Raw genomic sequence first — 22,496 nt, 5'->3', positions numbered from 1 at the left:
TGTTAGAGTGGTTATTATCTGTTGTTGAGGCTGCTGGCAATGCAGAATCTGCTGACATTTTGGCAGGAAGGTCTCTGAAAGCATTGCCTGCTCTTAACCTTTGGGGGTGCGTGGGACTCTGCTGCTGGGCCTCTGCCAGGGCCACGGCTGTCTTCAAAACTCTGCCTCTGCTGGAATCTGCAACCCCAGGAAATCCAGCACGTGCTGGAAAGCCCTGGGGCTTTTCAACTGCCCACCCCTCACAGGGTCTTTGCCTGGGTGGGGATGGATGTGCAGGGAAACCCCAGACTAGCCCCAGGATTGCCTTTCAGAAGGATATAAGGATTGAGCCTGGGTATTTCCTAATGGATTTGCTTTTCATCTGTTTCATGCTGCTGGCCGGATGAAGGTTTTCTTTTTTTTCTGTGATGAGAGATGTTCCTTGTCAGGGCTCTTAATCTGTGAGGTTGTCCAGATAAGCTTACAGACCTGGAAAGACAGGAGGGGAGGAGGACGCAGCTAGTCAGGCGGAGCAGGAGGCTGAAGGAGACAGAAAGAGAGGTTAGGAGAGGGTGAGTTATGTCACACTGATCATCTGTGTTGCTTGTCCTATTCTAAGCTGTTGTGAAGCAGAACAAACTGGGTGAGCAGAAATGTGCTGGTGTCCCAGCATCAGGGGATGATGCACAGGGATTTAGGCCAATGACTTTTTTTTTCCATTGCACTGGGGCAGGGGTTTAGTTTGGAATAGCTTGACTGAGCCCTGCAAGGCTGAGGCTGCAGCATTACCCAGAGCGAGCAGGAGATGTGCAGGGATCAGCTGCGTGGCTGTTCCTGGCTTTGTGGCGAGCGTGTTGTAGGGATTTCACTTTGTAGGGAGCTGTGTAGTTAAATCCCCTTCAGCTTGCTTGCCTGGTGCTGCTCATGTAAGTTGCTTTCTCTGCTGCTGGAGGCAACTGTGGTCCTGGAGCTGTGGTCCTGGTGTGCTAGGAGAGAGGAAAGCCCTTTGCAGCAGCAGGGTGGTGAGGACCAAGGCAGCTGCCCTTGCTGGTTTCTCTGAAAGCATTTGGGCTGGGGGAGGAGGGCTGGCAGCACCCTGGTGATGCTCTGGATCTAAACTGGAGCAGCTGTCTCCAGTTCCTGGCAGGTCCAGAGGCTGTGGGGTAGGTGTGTAATGGGGGGGTCCCTCTTGAGGCTCCCTCCCCACCCACCATCAGTGGGTGCCAGACCTGCCCATGCAGCCCTGTGGGACGGGATGGATTTGCTGCATATCAGCCCTGAAAATGTGCTGAGCTCTGTGAGTGCTTCCTGCCTGGCTTAGATCTGGAGAGATGTCACTGGGCCTTGTTAAATGCTCCAGCCAAGCGACACAAGGCATAAATCATCTTCTGCATGTATCAGCTCATCCAGGTAATTGTTGCCCAGGACAGGGGCAGACCCCTGCTGATATTTAGGGCACATGGGGCATCCACACCCCCAGGACTGTCACTTGCTCTAATCAAACTTGGTGTTTCTGCTGACGTTCTTCGCATCTGCCTAACATCTTCTGTGTCAAAGTCCCGGAGCCCTGATGAGCGTTAATTATCTGCCTTTTTTCATCACATCCCTATGGGGTAATATTCCTCAGTTTAGAGATAGGAGCTCAGAGGCACTGAGAGGCTAAGGTCAAGAGGAGAGACGTGCGGAGAATGGTAATACAGGCCAGGAAAGCATTTAGAAACATAAATTCATTCTGATTCTGAAGGAGGGCCAGAAATGCTGAATTACCTGTTCATTTACCAACTTCCCTAGCCACAGGAGCAGCCTGCTCCTTCCTGATACGAGGCAAAGAGTAAGCAAGAGGAGCTCTGCTCCCAGGTGGCTCCCTTAGCAGGGCATGGGACTGGCCAACGGAGCAAGAGAGGTTTGGGGCTTGAGATGCACAGCAAGAATGAAATGCAATTTATGAAGGCATAGACTTAAATGAATTGGTTCATTTATAAAAATCAACTTCTCCAGGCTACTTAGCTTTTTGATGTCTCACCAGTATTTAATTGTCTTAACTTGATCTTAATAGAATTATTAGGTTTTATATCTCTGTAGATCTTGAGATTTATTTCCCAGCTCTCAATCTATTGGCCTGTGGCAACACTTCTGCTTAGCTTTGATTTGCGGGGGGAAAAGTTATTAGGCCAGTGAGCGGTTCTGCATTAGCAAATGGAACAGTTCCTAATCAGCTCATCTGTTTTGTGCTGCAGACTTTAAATGAAACACTGCTTTGGCAATATTTACCAAAGTGGATGTTGTCTCGATGAGTTAATTATCCTCCTTCGTCATCTTGGAATGGCCTCTGTACCTCGAGATCGTACGTCTGACTCGTGCTGTCCCCCCTTTTCTCGAATAAAGCTTGAGCAGTGAGACTGCCTGGGACGTGAGGCTATGAGGATCCAGGCAGGTTGTGTACAGTCGGGCCACAAAGAATGGCAAAATGAAACGTAGAGGGAGAGCTGGTGAATGGATGGCACTGGTGAAGTGAGGCTGGAAGATGAAGGCTGTGGGTTTCAGTGTTTGTGTTTTCTGAAACCCCGAACTTTGTTTTGAAACCGTCTTTCTTTGTTTTGTTTGTTCTGCTTGGTATAAAACTGGGTTTTCTGGCCTCGAGCCAAGATGAAAATCTCTCTTTTTGTACCTGCCGTGGTCAGTGGCTAAGTTAAAGCAAACAAACTCCCTGCATCAGCCGCATGCCCAGGCTGCCAGGGAGTGAGGTTTTGGCTGGGAAAGGAGAGATTGGCCCCGTATCTTCAAGGATCCTGCTTCTTAGAGAAGGGGAAGGCATCTTGGGACACCAGTAGATTTAGCTAGTATTAACAGCAGGGGTCAGTGACAGGCTCTGTCTGTAGCTGATAAGTGAAAGAACAAGCTCAGAGCTGCGGGTCAAGAAACAGCAGTTGTCATTACCCTAGAAGCACTGATAACATAATCCTTTAATAATACCAACATAATACCGGCAGCCGTGGGCAGGGAAAGCTACAAAAGCTGGCCCTGAATTTGGTGTGGAGTCCCATGGGAGGGGACAGACAGCCGAGTGCTTTGCTAGGAAGGATGCTCAGCTCGTGCCCCAGTGATTTCCCCGACCCCAAAGGGAGCGGTACAGCCTGTGCTCTTGCCTGTGCCCCAAACTAATGCTGCAGCTGCCTGCTAGGAGGAGGAACCCCTTCGATCACCCCTTGGCTGCTCCGTGTCTGAGCCAGAATCACTCACTGCTTGGGACTCGAATCCTCTCGCTGCCAAAGGCTCTTGGAAGGACGGGGGTTTGCTTGGTCTCAGCAGAGGAGCTCTGTGCCCTCAGGGCTTTGCAGCTCTTCAGAAGTGGGGAGTTTCAGCAGAGAATTAGATTAAAAAATAAATGTGTGGCTTGCCTCTTGCTGGATATGTTGTCCCTCAGCACTCTGCCCCCCACTTAAGAAAATATTGCCCTCCAGATTCAATCCTGTCGCCCATTATTCATGAGGTCATTACTGTTTAATTTAATCACCAAATGTCAGCTCAACCCCATTTATTCTGCCAGCTCACTGGAGATTTACCTATTTATTTTACATTTCAAATGAATTGCTCATTATTCTGTCATTCTGGGATTTTATTCTGTAATTTATTTTGCGGGCCCTGACAAGTTGAAAATGAGCCCTGGTTCTCTCCTCTCTCTTGCATTTTAATCGCCGGGCCCACGGTTCAGCCCGTCGCTTGCAGGACCGAGGGACCTGACCCAATATTCAGCGAGAGAAGGGAACCGGGCCGTGTAATCCCACAGCTGCTGTTGCTGATTCAACTGTAACAAAGAGAGAGACTTTTTTTTTTTTCTTCCCTCACCTCTCAGGTCAACGTCAAAGGACAAATTACCCCATGCAAGGTGCTCCTGGAATACACCCCGGCGGTTCAGAAGCGCACGGCATCCCTTCTGGTGCGTGGGCATGGGTGTGGATGTGCCGTTAGTCCCCAGAGCAAAGGCTGTGAAATGCAAGCGTTGGAGGATGCACTGTTGTGGGGTGTAATCAGCCTTCTGGTTTTGAGGTTAGGATGAGATGGTCCCTGCTGGGGGACTGTCCTCACGTTGCCTACTTCCAGCTCTACTTTCCTTTCCTTCGCTCTTGTTTCTTGTCCTGTGTTGGTGCTGCAGAAGGGACTCTGCTCCAGTTACATGTCCCCAGGCTCCCCTTGGTGCCCCGGTGCCTGGGTTAGGAAGTTCTGTGCCCTGTGGGTCCCTGTGCCTGCAGCTCAGCTCCTTGCAGACAGGTTGTGGTGCTCATAACTCGTCTGCGTGCTGCCGAGTCCCGTCCTGCCCCCACCCTGTCCAGCCTCATTCCGCTTCCTCGTGCAGAACACCATATTATGGAAAACCAATTTTCTGTCTGGATTAGTTCTTTATCTGCCAATTGAGCGCTCCGTGCTATCTCTGTTACCCTGCGAGCTGCTGGGACCCGTGGGCCCTGCACGTTGCCCCTTCATTATCCAGTTGAGGATCAGCTCTTCTGTGCTGGAAAGAAGACTTACGGAAATGCACAAAAGGCAAAAGACACTGGTAGGCACTAGAAAGAGCAAGAGGAAGAATTCAGAGGACACGAAGGGGGATTTCAATCTTCAGGCTCATTTCTTGGTGGAAAATAAGCTGAGCTTGTGCTCAGCCCGGTGAGAGCCAAGAGCAAAAAACCCACTGGGTTTGTCTTTGTGATGCTTTCCCTGACACTGGCACAAACCCAGAGCACCTCATTGATTTTCTGTTTTGCCCAGTCTGAAATGAGCAGTGTGAGATTGCTCCTGTTTGCCGGGCTGAGTTATTGCCTGCAGCTCCAGTGAAGTTTCCTGGCAGGTACAAGAGTTGGACGGGGTAGATCCAGCTTGTTTTGGTTGTCTTTGCCCCTGAGATGCTGTTTCTGCCCATTGCATCTTCACACCCATCTCAGCCTGGGCCATCGAGGGCACATTTGGGAAGTCACTGCTCTGCAGGGCTGCAGTGCACTTGTAAGAGCACCTTAAACACAAAAAAGTGACTCTGGTGCTCTTCCCTGGAAGCCCTACCGTGTCCTTGGGCCTGGGTTGAGCTGTGCCCTGCCTGGAAAGGAAACTTTCCTTGCTGCTGTGTGCAAAATGCCTGTTTCTGGTGTTCTTCAACACTGGGAGGATGGGGTGGCTGACTGTCAAGTGCTCATTCTTGTGAACAATGGCTTGGAAAGAATAATTTTCCGACTGGATGTCAGGCGTGTTTATTCCTGGATATCTAAGTGCTCTTGACTTGGCCCTAACTGAATTTGTGTCCCAGCATTTTTCTTAATTATTCTCTCTGATTCCTCCGTGTCACTGTGCAGTTGAAGATTAATTGGGGAAAACAGTGGTGTGCATCCTGCTTGGAGGCCGTGGATCACTGCGTGCATCTTGCAGGCTATGGGGAGGAGCCCAGCTACTTCTCCCCTTGTCCCCCCCTCCCAAGGTCACCCTTCTGTGTCCCTTCCCTTTGCCCTCCCCATGCCACCCAGGGATGCTGGACACCCCTCCCGGAGCAGGGTGGCAGCCCTGGGAAGTGTTGTGGGCTCAGGGGGCTCCCCAAGCATCTCCCCATGCCCTGGCTCTTTGGGGTGTGATGGGGAGGGTTATCAGGCCACCAGTAAGCCTTCGGAGGGTGACTCCTGTCCTGCCTGGTTAGGTCCTGCCACAGCAGGAGCCCTGCTGATGAGCTCCTGGCTCTGTTCTCAGCACAGTGTGGTGTGACAGATAGAGGTTGTTCCTGCAAATGCTCCTTGCTGCCATTAACAAGTCGTTAATGGTGCAGGGATCCAGTAACAATCCTTCAGCCTGGCTTGGGCGGTTGTGTGGCAGCATCTCCTGCTTCCCCTGGGGCTGGGGGGCTGCTGAAGGCATGTAGAGGTTTAAGCTCCTTGCTCTGAGCACAGGCAGGGACCCAGCCGGTGTCCCCCTGGCAGCCAGGGGACGCAGGGCTCTGTATGAGTCGCGGTGCTGCAGGTCTTTTTCAGCTCCTTTTCCCCAACCCTCAGCGCTCCCAGACAGATGAGGAAAGCGAGGAGAAACCTGTGCTTGATTCAGCAGGCCAGGTGCTGGTGGGGGTGGCTGTTTGATGTCGCAAAGCTCCGTGTTACCTCTTAACTGTAAAAATGCCTGCTCCTTTTGAAGCTATGTAGGCAGCCGCATTACTGAGAGCACTCAGCACAAAATAAAGCCCCTCAACATCCTCCCCGCTGGTAACACGTTGTGGGAAGCTTTGCTTTCGTTGAAAAGAAGAGAAGAGCTTTGCTTTTCTGCCAATAGAAGATGCATTTCTCTGGCAATTGGCATAAAATGAATCTATTTAAATAGAGGTAATTTGGTGCAAAGAAATTGATTTTTCTATCACAGTAATGTTGAATAACGTTAGTTTCTTTAAAACTTAGAAGGGAAAAAAAAGGAGGAGCTACAGTTTGGCATTTTGTTTTGTTGTATAGCTGTTTGCCTTCGTGTTTTCTGTAGCCTGTCTCAAGCGGATCTTGCTGTGCCTTTTTTCCCATAAAAGATTTAGTTTTGCTGTCCTGTTTTGCATGAGAAATGCCTGGCTCGTTAGTCTAACCCTGAACTCCAGAAATGTTCATTTAATTCTGGACGATCCCACTTCTAGGACTGGCAGGGTAGCACAGGAATGGCAACAGCAAGGGCTTGGACACCCATGAGGTCTGGTAGAGGATGAAGGGACTAAGATGCTTAAGTCCCTCAGGGGACTAAGGGGCTAAGATGCAGCTGAGCATTTCAAAAAGTGCCTAAGCTAAGGGGATACTTGGTCAGCTCAGGCTGTGGAGCTGTAGAGCTGGCTCGTTCTGTCTCACTTCTTTCCCCCTTTACCAACAGGGAGCTGTCACCTGGGAAGTGGCTTCATCCCTTCTGCCTCAGCAGGTGCTGGATGGGGTGAGGACAGCGGGGAGCAGAGCAGCACTCACTGGGAACAGCAGGTAGGGATGGAGCTGACCCTAATGCAGCTCCTCTCCTGTCTGTAAACAGCCATCATCAGAGCTTTGAGATTGAAGGTAAGAAGTGAAGGGGAAGATTGGATTAGGGCTGAAAAAACACCAGGTTCTTTTTTTTTTTTTCTATTGGCAAACCTTTCAAACTTACCTTCGTGGCCTGGCTAGTCTAATAATGAATTGATTTTCTGCGCCTTGGTGGATTTTGTGGAAGCCCTGTCAATGTAAGGCACTTGATTCGGTTGACAAGAAATGGGCTGGGGGGTCCAGACTGGGATCTGAGCATTGCAGCATCACTGGTGACTTTTCAAGTGGCAGATTTCCCTTTAACCTGGGGAACCCTGCACAGCTTCTTCCTGATGTGCCCCCGATCAGCTGGTGTTTGGGGTGAAATCCCCAGGTTCTGGTGGTTGTGGCTGCAGGAGTGGGGAGCTGGGCAGCCATGGGGAAGGGAAGAGCGAGCCTCCCGATCAGGATCTTGCTGCTGCCTCAGCAGATGTGCTGCTGGCTCTGGTGCTGACGTCCCACTGTCGTGCTGAAGCTTAATAATGTTTGGCAGCAGCTAATTAACACACTAACAACCGCTTTGTGCCAGGAAGCTGCACGGCCCCTGCAGATCTGGATGCTCTGCCCTGCGGGGGGAGGCTGGGGTCTCTCTGACTCCAGTGAGCAATAGGAACACCACGGTACACCAGGGGTGGGTGTAGGGCTCTGGCTGCTTCTGAAAAAAGGTCACCATTGCAGATGGTCGAGGCTGCAGCCTGTGGGCACGATGGGGACTGGCTGAACATGGAAAGATCAGGGGACAGGCCTGTGCTGGGTTATCAGGAGCACTGCCTCACCACTTGTCTATGAGCTGGTAGGGTTTGGGTACACTGTGAGCTGTCTGTGCTCGTGGTGGTTCCGATCTGTCCTACAAAACGGGGCTGGTGAAGGTGCTGTTCAGGTGGGGATGCGTTCCCTGGTTGTACAGGGTCAATAGTTTGAGTGCTGCAGCAATGGGCCTCCTGCAGAGCTTCTGAGGTTGATGGAAACCTCCTCAGGCTTCGGCAGGCCCTAGAGTTATGGGGTGCCCAGCCCAGCAGAGCTGGACTTGATGCACTGAACCCCTCCCTGATAGATGCAGCACCTCAGACACATCCTGCCCCGTTACAGTATCTGGGCAGTGAGCTGCTCCATGCTTCCATTCTGGAATGGCATTTCCCCATCTTGGGGCTGCCCCATGGGGCTCAGCCCAGCCTCGTTCCCCACACCATCACTCCATACCCTTCTTCAAGCTGCTGTGGGAGCAGGGGGCTTCTCCTTGCTCCTGTGGAGCTGAGGTGCTGCTTGCTGCTCCCAGCCCTGAGGCAGAAGTTGCTGGCAGTGGGGTGCTGCCTCTCCGTGCCTTTCATGAGAGCCCTTTCTTCTCAGTAGGGCAAACAGAAAACCCATGACCCCCTCTGCTGGCAGTCATCGCTGGCTGAAATATTATTGTAAGCCAATATAAATTCGTTCACATCAGTGAAATGAGGATGCAAGGGTTTTCCTTGCTTTTCCCATTAAGAATAAATCTGCCCACTGAGACAGCGTTTTTACACCCTTTGCTGAGCCTCTGCTGCCTGCGGCAGGATCGCTCCCCGTTCTGCAGGGTGAGCTGTGCTTGCTGAGCACCTTCTGGTCTTTCTGTTCCTCCTACAAGGAGTGTGAAATGCTCCCGAGTCACCTGTGCTGGGCTCCTGGGACTGGCAGTGTTTAAGCTCTGCTGCAGACACTGGGAATAATCTCATTTCTTACTTAAACATCCCTTTTCTCCTCAGGTGCCTGCAGGGTGTAGGGGCGACCTCTGCTCCAGCAAACCAACAGTCAGCCTTGTCTGGGACAGCCAGGGGATGCTGGGGCACAACTTGGAGACTAGCTGAGACTTCAGAAAGATTTCTTCTTTTGGTGGAGCTATTTTACCAAAGGGTAAAATTCTGCTAATCGGCTAAACCTAGTTAAATTGAGGCTGGGAGTTGTGCTAATCTGAGGGGGGAGGTAGCCAGCAGCATGAGGTCTGTGCTTGCATGAGGCGGGCTGCAGGACAGCACAAACATCTTGCAGGACAGCACAAACATCTTGCATCCTCCTCTCTGCTGTGACAGACCCTCTGGCGAACTGCAGAAAGTGGTAGGAGCCTGGAGGTGGCTGCTCAGACCAGAGCTTTTATCTGGAGGAAGAGGGGCTAAATAAAAGGTAGTGCCGTGAGGGCAAGGTGTGCAGGAGCATGGTCTGTTGGTATGTTGGAAAAGTTGGAATATTTGAAGAGGGATTTGGTTAATTTATCACAAGCATTGTCCTAACACGGAACTGTTTTTGTCTTTTTTTTTTTTTAAGAGAAACTTTGGAACTTCCGAGTTTCAGATACCTTATTCCTTTGGGTTATTTTTAGCTCGCCCTGGCAGTGAGATGAAAGCATCCTCCCGGCCTCTCTAAACGAGGAGCTGCTTGCTTCTTGTCGCTGGGTCTGTTTTATAGGTGGAGGAAGATCATAACGGAGCCAGCGAAGCAATTATCTCTCTCTGTGTGGGGCTGCTCCGTGGCAAGCCCTTTGTTTTTAGCCTGGCGGTGAGGAGCAGCACACAGCTATGGGATTTCCACAGAAGAAATGATGCAGTCTGCAGCCTGGGCTTTCTGAGTGTCCTCCCATGTGCCCAGGCTGCTCTCTGCTTTTGCTTACATGAAGGTGTTGAAGGAAACCACTCCACCTGCAGGGAAGGTGCTTTGTGTTTGTTTTTTTTTCACATGTTCTCTGGTCATTGGGACTGGCTGGCCCTTATCCTCTTCTGCTGGCAGGGAGAGGAAGTGTCTGGTCTGAAAGCTGTGTTTGTGACACATTTGTGCTCCTCGACACTGCCAGGAGAGCACAGACCTTGTGGTTAATTGACTTAGCCACAAAAAGTTGTCTCACCTTTGCTCTGCACTGCGTTCTCCCTTAATTCATGGACTCAGGGCAGTGTTTCAGACAGCTCACTGGCTGTGTAGGCTATATAGGTCTTTTCCCCTCTTTGCTGGCACCCAAAGGTGCTGTTTGTCCTGGCCATGCCGTGTAGGGGGCAGGGGGTGACTTGTGGATAACTGGGGGGAGCTGGAAGAAACTGGAACAGGTAACCTGCAAGGGATGAGGTGATCATCCCCCTGTCCTCTGCTCACAGTCTGAGGGGACAGGGGGATGTGAAGGAGCACGGGCTCTGCTCAGCTCACTCCTAAGATCTCTGCATGCTTTGCTGTCTCTGGAAACTGGTAATAACCTGAACTGGCATCGTTTGGCTGCAAAAACTCCTTCCCTGCCTCAGCCTGGCTTGTGGAGGAGGGTGAGACACGTTTATACCAGCTGTGGTGCTGACCTGGTAACTGGGAAGTGGTTTTTCTATAGGAGGCTGGAGCTGGACCAATTTGGACTGTACAAGGCCGCTTTTTAATGCAGGTACAGCATTAAAAACCAGTGTTGTAATAAAATTAAAAAATCTCCATAAAGAGAAGATTTTGAAGACTTTATCCTAATCGTATGAATGTTTCTGCATTAAAGCATTACTGTAATGAGAATGTGTCAAAGGCTTTGCTGGCAAACCCATTAAAACAGATTAGAGCATCTATCTGCACTATAAAAAGGTCTTTTGAGCAGAACTGCCCGTAATTCCAGCTGTCACAAAACAAGAGGCTCCTGAAATGCCCTCTGAGCAGCCATCGGAGCTGGGGAGGACTCAGCCACGTGGGCTTGCTTTGATTGCTGGCAATGCAAGAAGTACTGTGACCCCTGGGCTGTCATTCCTTGGGGGAATCTCTGCCTTGAGGAATTAATGACCTTTCATTAAGCCGAGATAATTGTCGCCTCAATTCCCAGCTGACTGGGGGAGGAGAGTGAGGGCACTGGCGTGTGATGTGCTCTATCCTGTGGCTTTCCCTCGGCCACCAGACCCGGCCCCAGCTCCCTGAGCACAAAGGCTCGCTGGCCACACAAAGGCAAGAGCAGGTCAGAAGCTGCTCCCTGTGACCTGAAGAGAAATGGAGATAATGAGCTTGCAGGGACCTGGCTGTAGGCAGAGGCATTAGACTAAGGTGGGTTGGGAAACAGACTTGGAACCGGTAATCACAATGTGTTATTTTCATTGTAACTACATGGATTATTATTATTTTATTTTATTTTTTACCCAAATCCCCTCTGTTCTCTAGTAGGCATAGTTAGTAGTTGTTAGTCTTGCTTAGATAAAATTCTCCCCTATGTCTGAGACTTTAGCTTAGCTGAGATGAGCACGTTTTCCCTTGAAAAGAATAGTGGAGGGGGAGAAGTATCTAGCCAGCCACTTGGGTTATGACTTCCACCCCCAACACGCACCCTCAAATGGTGAAGTAGTGCTATGAGGGCACGTGTGAGGGCTGGAGGAGCTGGGGAGTATCTGAGAGAGGACAGAGGCAGGATGAGATCAGCATCAACGCTGTGGGGTTTCTCCCCTAATAACAATCCAGGCTCCAGTCCCCAGATCCTTGTTTTGATCCTTTTGAGCTGGGAATATAAAAAGGAACACTCCTCCATATTCAGCAGCTGCATCTGAAGAACGTACAAAGGCGAGAGAAAACACCACGTCTTCTGACTTCTTTGAAGGGCTGAGCATATAAAAGAATCCTCTTTATTATTATTATTTTTTTTTTTTAAGGGGGAGTGGGGTGGAAATGACAGGGTTTAAAAATTCAAGAAAGAAAGGGGAGGGTGAGCAGAGCATAACTTTAACCTGTAATTGCCATCTTCACATGCCTAAAGCACTGCTGAGGCCTTTCTTTTTGCTGGGACTCCTTCTAGGTTTTCTCACTCTTGTCCCCAGTCCTAAAGGCAGCTGTACAGCATGAAGCTGCTCTGTCTCCTTTCCTCACCTCTGTTTTATTCCCTTCCTAAGAGCTTGTGCCTGCACAAACCTGTGGGTCCTGCTGTTTGGGACAATTTGTCTTAGACACCATGTAGTGCTTCTTTCCCGTGCTGGTGATGCTGGGTTGTGTGTCACGTAGAACAATTTGGGATGGCCTCTGTTCCTCCATCCTTTAACAGATATGTCTGGCACCTGAAAAATATGCACTAGATTACCAAGTAAATAGCCCTGGCTTTTGATGTGTGAAGAGGGGCAACTGTGTTTAGATTTGGGGGCACCTTTGGACCCCTTCCCCTTGCTGATGATAGTATCTGCCGGTTTAATCACAAGACTGCTGCGCTCTTTTCCCAGCGCTTTTGTTGTGTGTATAAATGATTTTATAGCCCTCTTTGATCCGCTGAGATCTGTAGGAGAACTCTGCTTTTGTTTATCGGGTCTTTTAATGGCTGTGTAGGAGGGAACGGGCTTTTATTACAGCCATGAAAGCGGTCACTTGGCAGCACGGTTTGCACGGGGTCAGGTTGCTTTAGCACACATGCAAATTACTGTTGTTTTTGTGTTGGATCCCAAAGCAGGTGAAATCCTTCTTCAAAAAAAAAGAAAGAAAGAAATCCGAGGACAAGACCATTGTAGCTTTGCTACTGCTGCAGACGCTGAGCAGTGCCTGCAGAGCGCTGTCGTGTTTTATTTGCTCCCACTCAGTCAATGGGCTGACCTCCGTTTTGCATAGACGGCCGCGTGATTTGAGCTTAACGAGTCGGTGGCATGTGGGACAGAGACAGGTGGCTCCTCTAAGTGCGGGTGAAAGGCCCATTTATGTGCCTTATGAATTATGTTGGAATTGATGGGAGTATATCATATCCCAAGTACGCCGGTGTTTAAAAATGCTCTGCAGCTGCTCCTGTGGCTTTCGGTGCTCGCACACAAGCACCTCGTGGCTTCAGTACCCTCAGACACCAAGGTGATATGGGCAGAAGACAGCAGCAGCTGCCTCTCCAAGGGCTCCCTGCCCACGTACAGCTTGTGTCCTGGGGTGGGCAGGAGGCAGCCTTTGCTTTTGTCCTGTTTTCATCCCAAAGCAGCTCGTGCATCTACAGCCCTCTGCTGTGGAGCAATTCCAGGGCAGCTCTCAGCCCAGGCTCAGTAGGGGCACTGCCATGGATGTCTCTGGCAGTGACCTTACAGCAGCCTTCCAGTGCCTAAAGGGGGCTGCAGGAAAGCTGGGAGGGACTCTGTCGGGGAGTGCAGTGATGTGACCGGGGGAACAGCTTTAAAATGAATGATCTTTAGGGTCCCTTCCAACCCAAGCCATTCTATGTGGCACCTGTGGTTTATGCCCACGCCAGCTTCTGCTGTGAAGTGCAGAGCTGTAGTCTTGTTTCAGGCTTTTCCATTTGGGAAAAGGCACCAGGACCCAGCCTTCAGAGACAGACCAGGGTCACAGGGTGTCCTGCTTAGGCACAGCGCCAGACCAAGAGCTCAGAGCATCCCATCAGGTGGGACCAGGCCAGCCCAGAGCTGAGACTGATGTAGGATCTCTCCCGGGATTGATGAATTACCCCCTTGCCACTACTGCTTTGTAATATGAAAATAAACCATTGTCTATATATGAAAGCCTGCGAGGTAATTAATATCCTAGCCATTAAATTCTACTGTAGTATACTCAATGTTAATAAGCTGGCTAAGAGCTTTGCTTGAAATTAATAAGTTGCAAATGACCCAAGGGCCACTGCTTCATGCTTGCTTTTTTCCCCCCATTTACCCACCCAAAATTACAGAATTTAAATAGAAAGACAATTTTCATTTATGAGCAAGTATCATTATTCATAACCGGAGAGTTGTAAGGAATAAAAAGCCTTTCCGGTTAATTAGAAACTTGAGCATCTCGGGGAAATTTGGAAGGGAAGTAAATCTGGGCTCGATAGAGGGTAAACAAATATAAAACACAAATCAAAAGGAAAGGTAATTTCTGTAGAAACGTGGAAGTGCTTGCTCCCAGGTGTCCAGCTCTCTTCTGCAGGTCAGTGATCTCACTGTGGCGAGCGTGGAGCATGCCAGGAGGTGCCAGGAGCAGAATATCCACGGGTCCCCCTCTGATGAGACATGGGAGAGGTGTTTGGGGGAGTGCGTGCCTCCTGGAGCAGGACACGATGCTAATGAACCTCGCTAGTTAGCAAACTCCTGTAGAACTGAGCGTCTGTTTTAATGAGGCTGACGGTTGTTTTTAATGGTCTTACATTGTTGCCTTTAGCCTTGGACTGACAACTCTTTAAGATGATTTAAATGAACATAAAGCTTTATATAATGAAGCCTTCTGCTGTAACGTGCCACCAGGGTTAGAACTTCTGAGCACGAGAACTGAGGGATGCACAAGTCGCAGAGGTAATTGTCAGCCCTTTGAAGGACATTAAATGATCCTGGGAGTTGCTGCCTGTTAAGTGATTGCTGGTCCTTCGTTGGCTGTGGGCATCCTGGGGAAGCAGCTGTGGCCGTTTCCTTTGATACCAAGCTGTAAATAATATCAAAAAAGGCCAGCGCTTTCCAGACAACCTCTTATCTTTTCATTGCTGGACTCTTCAGATTTCCAAATACTTGAAATTTTCTACAAGAGACCAAGGTCCTGGAGAGTCTTAGCTCTTACTTAAATAAGGAGAGGAGGGAGAAAGAATTTTCTTTCACTTTGTTCTTTATATTTTGGCACAGACCTTCCAGCTGGAATCACCTCCTTCCTGGCTTCCCAAAGCAAATGTAGAAAACTAAGACCCTTCCCTCAGCGTGGTGAGGCCAGGTGAGACATGATCATTATTAATCATGTGCTTCTTGCCCACAAAGCTGGAATTGTGGCTCCATCCTTAAGCACTCGAAACAGCAGCCAGAGCTTGTCCTCCAGCCCCACACAGCTTTGTGAGGACCTAAAGTCAGGGAGCTGCACCCAAGGAGGGTGCAACTGAGGGAAAACCCCTCGGTTTTCCGCCGGGGAAAAGAGCAGGCTGGGAATCTGTTGGGAAGAAGTGTCCTTTTAATAAAGACCCCTTGCCCTCAAGGCAGGAACTGGCTGCTGATCTCTTGGAGAAGCCCTGCCTATCCATGGGGTAAGAGGCCTCCAAGAAGTGCCTTTGTTTTTGTGTGAATGGTCCAGGCTGGCAGTGACCAGCCCTGGCCCTGGAGATGCTGGGGGAGGATGGAGCCAGGCCTGGCAAGTCCCCTGGGAGACCCAGAGCTGAGACGAGGGTGCCCAAATCCCCTCTCCCCCTTTGACAAGGGGCAGGGTGGGAGAAGCCTGCGGTGCTTTGTGTGTGACTGACTTTTCTTGTTCTCAGGGCTGTCAATCTGCTATCCCCTGCTGGCAGCAGAAGCTCTAATTAAAACAAATTAGAGGGAGAAGACCTAGCGGTATAGAAATGCTTTGCTAATTATGTGGCTCGCTCAGCAGAAGAGCTGGGCTGTGGTTTTGTTCCACTATTTCGAAGAGACAGTGGCATTGCAGAGATGCTGGGGGGGAAAGAGGGAGGGAAGCACCTTGGAAACTTGAATTGTTCTGTTTGTGTCTGTGGCAGGCAAGTGAGACGCCTCTGCACCTGAAGTACCATCCCAATTTCTGTATTAACGATGCTCTTCCCACATTCTTTTAAAACCTGGTGTTTCTACCGAGCTGCTGTGCTCAGAAGCAGAAACATTTCTGCTGCTATGTACCAGTCCCCCTGTAGCTCCAGATGCTCATCTTCTTCAATCCCTACCCCATCCCTTAGGGACAATTAGGGAAGAGATTGTAAATTCATAATTATGGACCTTTTCAAACCTAGATTAGTTCCTCCAGTCTATCAGGTAAATACATATTTATAAGTGTTCTTAAAAATGCACCATCCTTCACTCGATGAGGTGTAATGAATCCATCATGTAAATACATGCTCAGGTGCAGAATGGAAAAATCCTTAGGGTATTTTTGGGATTATTAGAGGGATGTTCCTTGAGTAGCTTGGCTTCTCTCAAAAGTAATAAGAAAAAAAGTGATTTAACTGTGTACAATGCACAGATCATTTACTGGATGTTTCTTCTTTATCAAAAGCATACCGGTGCCCTTCAGGCAAATGGGACTTTTTGTAGCTTGGTTGATGTTAAGAGTAGAAAGTTAAAGGAACTTGAGGAATAGCACGCCTATGATGAGATCAAACTCTGAAGAGTGCATCTTCAAAATACAAAACCAAAAAAATTAGTTACTGATGCAAGAAATTGTTTGGAGAGACGCCTGAATCTGAGATTTCTTGTGCTCCCTTTTCTGCTCCGTTTTGCACTTCCAGTTTTCCTATGGAATACGGAGCAGAGGCTTTCTGAAGGTGCTGAGCTGGTTGCGGTTATCCCAGTGCTCTAACCAGGGAAACATACCTGAAGCCAACCTCTGGGGAAACGGACTGGTGCCTTCCATGTCTGAGGTAGGTCTTAATGTGTTGCAGGCAGAGCACGGTGTGTTTGTAGCACGCTGCTGAACCACAGAGGGGTCTCCAGGCAGCGAGCTGCTGGTGGCAGGTGAAGAGGAAAGTGTCACCTTGGGCGTGCTGGCAGCTGTGGCCTGATGTTGTACATCCTGAGTCCTTTGCTCCTGCCAGACATGTGCAGCATGGGGAAAGCTGCTGCTACTCCATGCCCCAGTTTTCCTAGTAGAAATCCTGGTCCTTGAGCTAGATTAACTCTAAATCCATGTCCAGTATTCCCTGAGGCTCACCAGGCTCTTGTGGAGGCAGACTGGTCAGCATGGCAGCCCTCTGACTTGTGTGCCTGGTGCTGCCCCTGGTGCTGCCCCACGGGTGGCCTTGAACGACCAGTTCTGCTTTGGTTTTGTGCTGCACTTTCTGACTGCAGAACCTGGAACATTTCCTAGAGTTTTGAGTATCTAGTTCACTGTTTTTCTACCAACAAATATTGGTGGGTGTTAGGCTAACACAAGGGTATGTCTCCGGGACATACATGTGATCACAGTTAATCAGGGCTGTGAGTGCTCAATGGGATTGATGCCAGGGCACTCAATCACATTCAAAATCAAACCTGCCTCTAAAATCCTCTTGCTGCTAGGCAAAAGAATACAATTTCTCCAGCTTACTGGGTGCACAGGGAGGGAATTATTCAGTATTGCAGCTGGAATTGAGCTTTACATCTCTGAGCCAAGTTAGGAACATTTCCAAACTTCTGTTCTGACCCTAATTAATAGAATCCATTCTACTTTCATTGCATGTCATTACTTAACTTCTTAGAAAGGAGACGATTATGCTGGAGTGTTAATAACAGTATCCTAATTTAATGTTGCATGGAATGGCTGATGTGGAGCAAAATCTGGGATTCCATGGCTACAACCCTCCAGAATCTGCCTGTCCCAAAGGAGGCCTTTTTACTTTTCTGGGGTCCAGACTGAACTCACGTGAACCCCATTCTCATCAAATCCATGTGCAGCTGAGTGGAAGCTTCACATTACCAGCTGCTACCAGCCACAACACAAACCTGCCCGAGTGTTTTTTAAAAAATAGGAGCAAGTATCTGAGTGTGGGGCTGCCGGGCAGAAGAAGGGTCAGCAGGCAAGGGGACGGTAGGTACCTCCTCTTCATGGCAGCCCTTTCTGTCCTAAATAACAACGCATCTCTCTGTAGGTGCTCTGTTTTAAGCCAGGTTGATGGTGTTCTCAGTTCTTATCGGGGCTCTCATGGGCTCTGCCATTGAGCTGTGACACAGAAAAATGACTTTTGAGTGCCTTTCTAAACTCTGATGGCTTGTATTGTAAGCAATCGTGGGACTGTGCGTTAGGGATGCTGAAGTTCTGCCGTCAGGGAGGTGTTTGAGCTGCTCAGGTGCAACTTTTCCAAGGGCTATGTGTCTGTTCTGGTGAGAGCAGCACACCAAGCTCTTGGAGGATCCTCTGAAATCCCCCTCATGCTCCTGGGGAGGCTGCTGAGAGGTTTGACACTGCCACCTGCGGCTGGCAGGTCATCATGATGGACAAGAGCAGCTCCTGGCACTGACAGACAGAAGATCCCTCCCAAGGAATTTTCTCTCCTCGTATAATATCCTGTTAAGTTCATCTCTAAAAATTGCCATTTCTAATATTACAGCCTGAAAATGATGCTAAAAAGTTTCATTAATTGTTAACAGCTTATTATGGCTTTAATTACTGTTTTTAATGCTGGCTAGCTTTCTGTAGTATGAATCTGTTGCCTTTCATTTTCTTTGTTTTTTAATGTAAAGCACTCTGCTTTACCGTCTAATTACAGTGGACTTCACAGAGTTAGCTGAGGGGCAGCATTAATTACCCTTTGCCCCAGCTCATCTCTTGATGCGTTTTCTAATTTTCTAATTATTTCTTTTTATGTTCTTTGCGTTGCGAAGGTGAGGAATGGAATTAAAAACAACCAGGAAGGTCAGGGTCTGGGGCAGGGGAACTTGTGTGCAAAACATCACCAACTGCTTTCACACGCTGCTGACCTGGATGTGCTGGACTGTCTCAGGAAATTCAGAGCTGGGGCATCTCTCTGCACTGGTTTCCCTCCCTATTCTCTTTCTGCTCCTCATTTCAGAGAACTGATGGATTTCTTTCCCGCTCCGCCCTGCCACGAGGGCTCAATCTGATGGCAGAGTGAGCAAGTAGAGGAAGATGGACAGAGGCAGCTGGCAGGATGCTGTGGCCAGGTACTCATTAAAGTCTCCAACTCTCACAGCGACCATTAACGACTAATTAGTCGTGCTACTGGTGCCACCGCTGCAGCACTGATTAATTTATGCTCTCTCCACTGCACGCTGTGCCCAGATTGCACCGTGGGGGCTGCGTGGAGGGCAAAGGCCTTGCTGGCACCAGGTTGAACCCTGCTTGGGCACCAGCCGAGGAGGTGGCTGTGCTGTTGGCCCCGGGGGTGGCCATGGCTTTGCCTGTGGGTCTGAGCATCCCCACAACTGGCCCTGCTGTTCCCAGTCCCCTCCTGAGTAGCAGAGGGTGCTCGCTGTTCCCCTGCCCCGTACGTGGAAGGGAGGCAAGCAGGAGATGGTCTGCAGGATGTGCTTGTGGCCTGCATGCTCCTCTGGCTCCTGATCTAATTCACTGAGGCCCCGTGGTTTATTAACTGTGGTCTTGGCATGATGGATGGGGCTCGGTTAATGCGAGCCTGCCTTTGGTGCTGCTTCTTCAGCAGGTGCTGATTTGTTCTCTTCCCTTCTCTGCCTCAGGGCTGATAGAAACCTAGGATAGCTGATAGAAGCCCAGGATCAGGGTAAAGGTCTGTGATTTTTTATTTATCTTTTTTTCCCCTCTGACATCTATATGGAAATGATCTTGTTCCTTTCCCTTCTGCTCCACCAGCCACCTCCTCAGCCTTGGTTAGAGCCTGGTCCAGTTTTGGGTGCAGAGGCACAGAAAAGCCAAACCCTGGACGTGGGTGGGCTGCCTTGTGTGGGTGCCAGGGGCTTGCTGAGGGCAGGAGCAGGCAGCAAGCAGCGTGTTTGCCATCTGGACAGAGCCAGCACGGGCACAAAGCTGCCCCTTCCACCTGCAGCTGCACCTTGAGAGAGGACCCAGCATCCCGAGGGCTTCCTGCGTGCTGGGGGGGAAGAATTCACACCCTGGCTGCTCCATCTGCCTCTGCCTGCAGCCTCCAAGGAGCATCCTGGAGCTGCTGCCCTCCCAGCACAGCACTGGGCAGAGACCAGAGCCAGCCCTGCCAGGGGACAAGGAGAGAGCAGTTGTGGCTGTGGGGCAGGACCTAAACTGGCCTGGCCCCACTGGTGCATGGCTGGGATGCTGGTGCAGAGGCCAGGGGGAGGTTTATTAATTACTTGGTGGTGCTGTGTTAACGGGGCCCATTTTGAGCTTTTTCTCTTCTGTTTTGAAACTGTGAAATGAGGCGCAGTAATCAAGGAAGGTTTTAATAACCATCCCAGCTCTGACATTTAAATTACAGATGGCATTTTCAATTAAACAGGCGCTCTCAGCAGGTTTAATTTAGCTATCAGTTCTGCTCTGTTCTTTAAGTGCTTTCTTAAAAACGGTGATGAATTTAAAACTTGCTCCAAAGAGAGGAGGAGCTGAGGAGGAATTGGAGCTGGCTGGAGAAGGGGAAGCCCTGGAGGATGCTGAGTGTGCAAAAGAAAGCCAGAGGCTGAGGAGTACAGAGGATGTGTGATTCCCCCAGCACAGATCTGTGCACAGGGTGCCCCACATCTCAAATGTCACTTTGTGTGCCTGCATCTGTGCACAGTCACATGCAACACCACGCTTCCCAGTGCAGTGGGACTTGAGCATCCCGTCTGTTCTGCGGCTGGTCAGGGGTCTGCCTGCACACCTGCCTCCCTTCACTCCTCCCCTCGGTGTCCCACCTCTTTCCATCTTTCTGATGGTGATACCTTATACGTGATGTTAAAAAAGTAAAAAATTTTTACAGTCGTGTATGCTGTGCTCCTGAGTGGATGGCTGTACCCAGGCCCTGGTGCTTTGTCTGGCAGGAGCCTTGATCTCCCCAGATGTACCTTTGTGTTACTGCACCTGTACTTCACGCTGCTCTGCCTCTCCATACGCATTATACACTGTCCTGTGCATGCTGCACTCTCCCAGCAGCACTGCAGCCTACAGCTGTGGCCATACACGTGTGCTCTCACTTCACCAGGATGCCCCAAATGCACTTCCCCACGAACTCACACTACTTAGTTTGCTCACTTCTTTCAAGCAAGGCTGAGGGTGTTTGAAGCCCTGCTTAAATCTGACCCTAGCAAGAAAAGGCTGTAAGGGAGATGGGAATTACTGGTTTGGATAATACCTGGTAAGCCGCCAGGGAAGGTGAGCTGTGTTCTTCCTTGCTTGTCCTTTTGTATATGCCGTGCACAAATCTCCAGGTGGTGGCCCCATGCTCCTGGCTTCTGCTTTTCTCCTTTCCTGGTTATGAAGCCTGGAGCTGGGCAGCCAGCCTGGGTGCCGGCTGCTGTTGGAGGAGGAAGCCACAGGGCTGCCTGCTTCCAGATCAGGTCCTGATCTCCAGTAAAAAAAAAAAAAAAATCCTGCCTGGCCTATTTTTCTTGTTGCATATGTATTTCTAGTCCTCCATGGCAGAGCTCGTGATCCTCAAGGTCAGAAACATCTCCCATTGTCTACATCCAGCTGAAACAGCTGCAGCATTGCCTAGCGCAATCACAGGTCAAGGATCATTTGTGATGCTGATGAGGGGAATTTATTTCAAGTAGTACAACTTGGGAAAATCCTGCTCGGGGCTGAGCTCCAAAGGGGGACAGGACTGGCAATTGTGCTGTCAGCAGCTGGTTCTGCACACTGTGAGGCTACAAAGATTTGGAAGTCACGGCTCGCTGGAGGGGGTGGTTCAGGATGGTTCAGCCCTCGTGTACTTATGGCAACTGATCCTCAGCTGGGGGCTGATGCTACAGAGGTGCTGCATAAATTAAGGCTGCTGTCCTGGGCATTCCTTTCAGGGGAACTGCTGTGGGACATAGAGGAGAGCCTTTTCTACCAAGGAGAGAGCCCGCTTCCCAGCAGCTGTCGTGGAGCCTCCCCTGTTTTCTCTCCAGTGTAAAACAGGGCTGGATAATTTCATCACCGCTAATAACATTTCTAGCAAGGCAAGCTACAATAATGATAAGGGTAATTGAATCTCATGCTTCAGGGATAAGCTGAGCTCTGGAGGGGGATCAGGGAGGAATTTATTTCCCCCTCCCCTGTGGAAGCTGCTTTGCACAGCCGATCATTTGTGTTGAGAGGCTGCTGCTTTCCCTGGCACAGAGGCTAGGCTGACCTTATGGGGGGGCTCCAGAAGACCCCTGTTGCCTTCTGACTGTCTTCAGTCTTGGTGCTCTGATCTGGGGTTAAGGATGAGCTGCCAGCAGCCTCACGCAGGCCGTGCCTCGCCTCCCCGTGTCACCACTCTTTGCTTTCTCCCCGAATGACTGCTGGCAGCTTACGGTGTGCTGGTTTCTGCAGGTGGGCACCAGGAGGTTGCGGTCAGGGCCAGCTGTGGAAGGTCAGCGAGAATGGATGAGGCTGCCAGGAGGAACAGAAGTGAGCTGCACCATTAGCATGTCACGTACCCCTGCAGCTGGCTTGGAGTAGAAAAATCAGGTGAGCATCTTCTGATAACAGTAAATTGTTCTGTGTCCAGAGCACTGATTTGGCTTTGGGAAGGTGAGTTAACCTATAGGGGCACACAATGACATGAAGGATATGAAACCAGGCCGTCCTAGGAGTCACCAAGAGAGTAACGGTACCATCAGTGGCTAAAGTTTATGGGCTTTGTATCATTTGCAGAACTTGGGAAGTCTCCCTTCACCTGTCTGTCCCATCGAAATTCCTAGGATTTCTCATATGTGCAATTTCAGGACCAAAGTTTTCTGGAGTATTTATGGTGGACACTTAATTTCAGGTAGTATAATTAGAGAAAATCCTGACTGGGTCAAACCTTAGAGGGGGCCTCAGAAGCAAAAAGCATTTCTGCATTTCCACTTTGTGTGATCTCATTTTCTAATCCCATCTAGAGGTGGATGCATTTCAGTGGGGTCTGAGGGGATCTCTTAATACCCTTTTCTTACCTCAGAGGAACACTCTTTAATTACCTCATTTATACTCATTTGGAAGCTTAAAGCATTCAGAGCTGTGGGAATGTGAGGAGCTATGCAGGACAGTACGCCGTTA

General features: G+C 49.8%; 1 long non-coding RNA gene across 3 annotated transcripts in view; it reads left to right on the top strand.

Moving 5' to 3' along the window:
- LOC137843474 (uncharacterized) overlaps positions 1 to 20,213 on the top strand; it is a 34,020-nt gene extending 13,807 nt beyond the window's left edge. For all 3 annotated transcript variants that reach the window (XR_011089547.1, XR_011089545.1, XR_011089544.1), the window contains 5 exons: positions 3,833 to 3,916; positions 14,540 to 14,624; positions 16,135 to 16,266; positions 18,394 to 18,505; positions 19,000 to 20,213. This is a non-coding gene — a long non-coding RNA (uncharacterized lncRNA). The remainder of the gene's footprint in view (positions 1 to 3,832; positions 3,917 to 14,539; positions 14,625 to 16,134; positions 16,267 to 18,393; positions 18,506 to 18,999) is intronic.
- The last annotated feature ends 2,283 nt before the right edge of the window (positions 20,214 to 22,496 follow it).

This window comes from Anas acuta, chromosome 22, assembly GCF_963932015.1.
Source record: "Anas acuta chromosome 22, bAnaAcu1.1, whole genome shotgun sequence".
Classification (NCBI taxonomy): domain Eukaryota; kingdom Metazoa; phylum Chordata; class Aves; order Anseriformes; family Anatidae; genus Anas; species Anas acuta.
The sequence above is the reverse complement of the archived record's forward strand: the minus strand, read 5'-3'. Positions and strand labels throughout refer to the sequence as shown.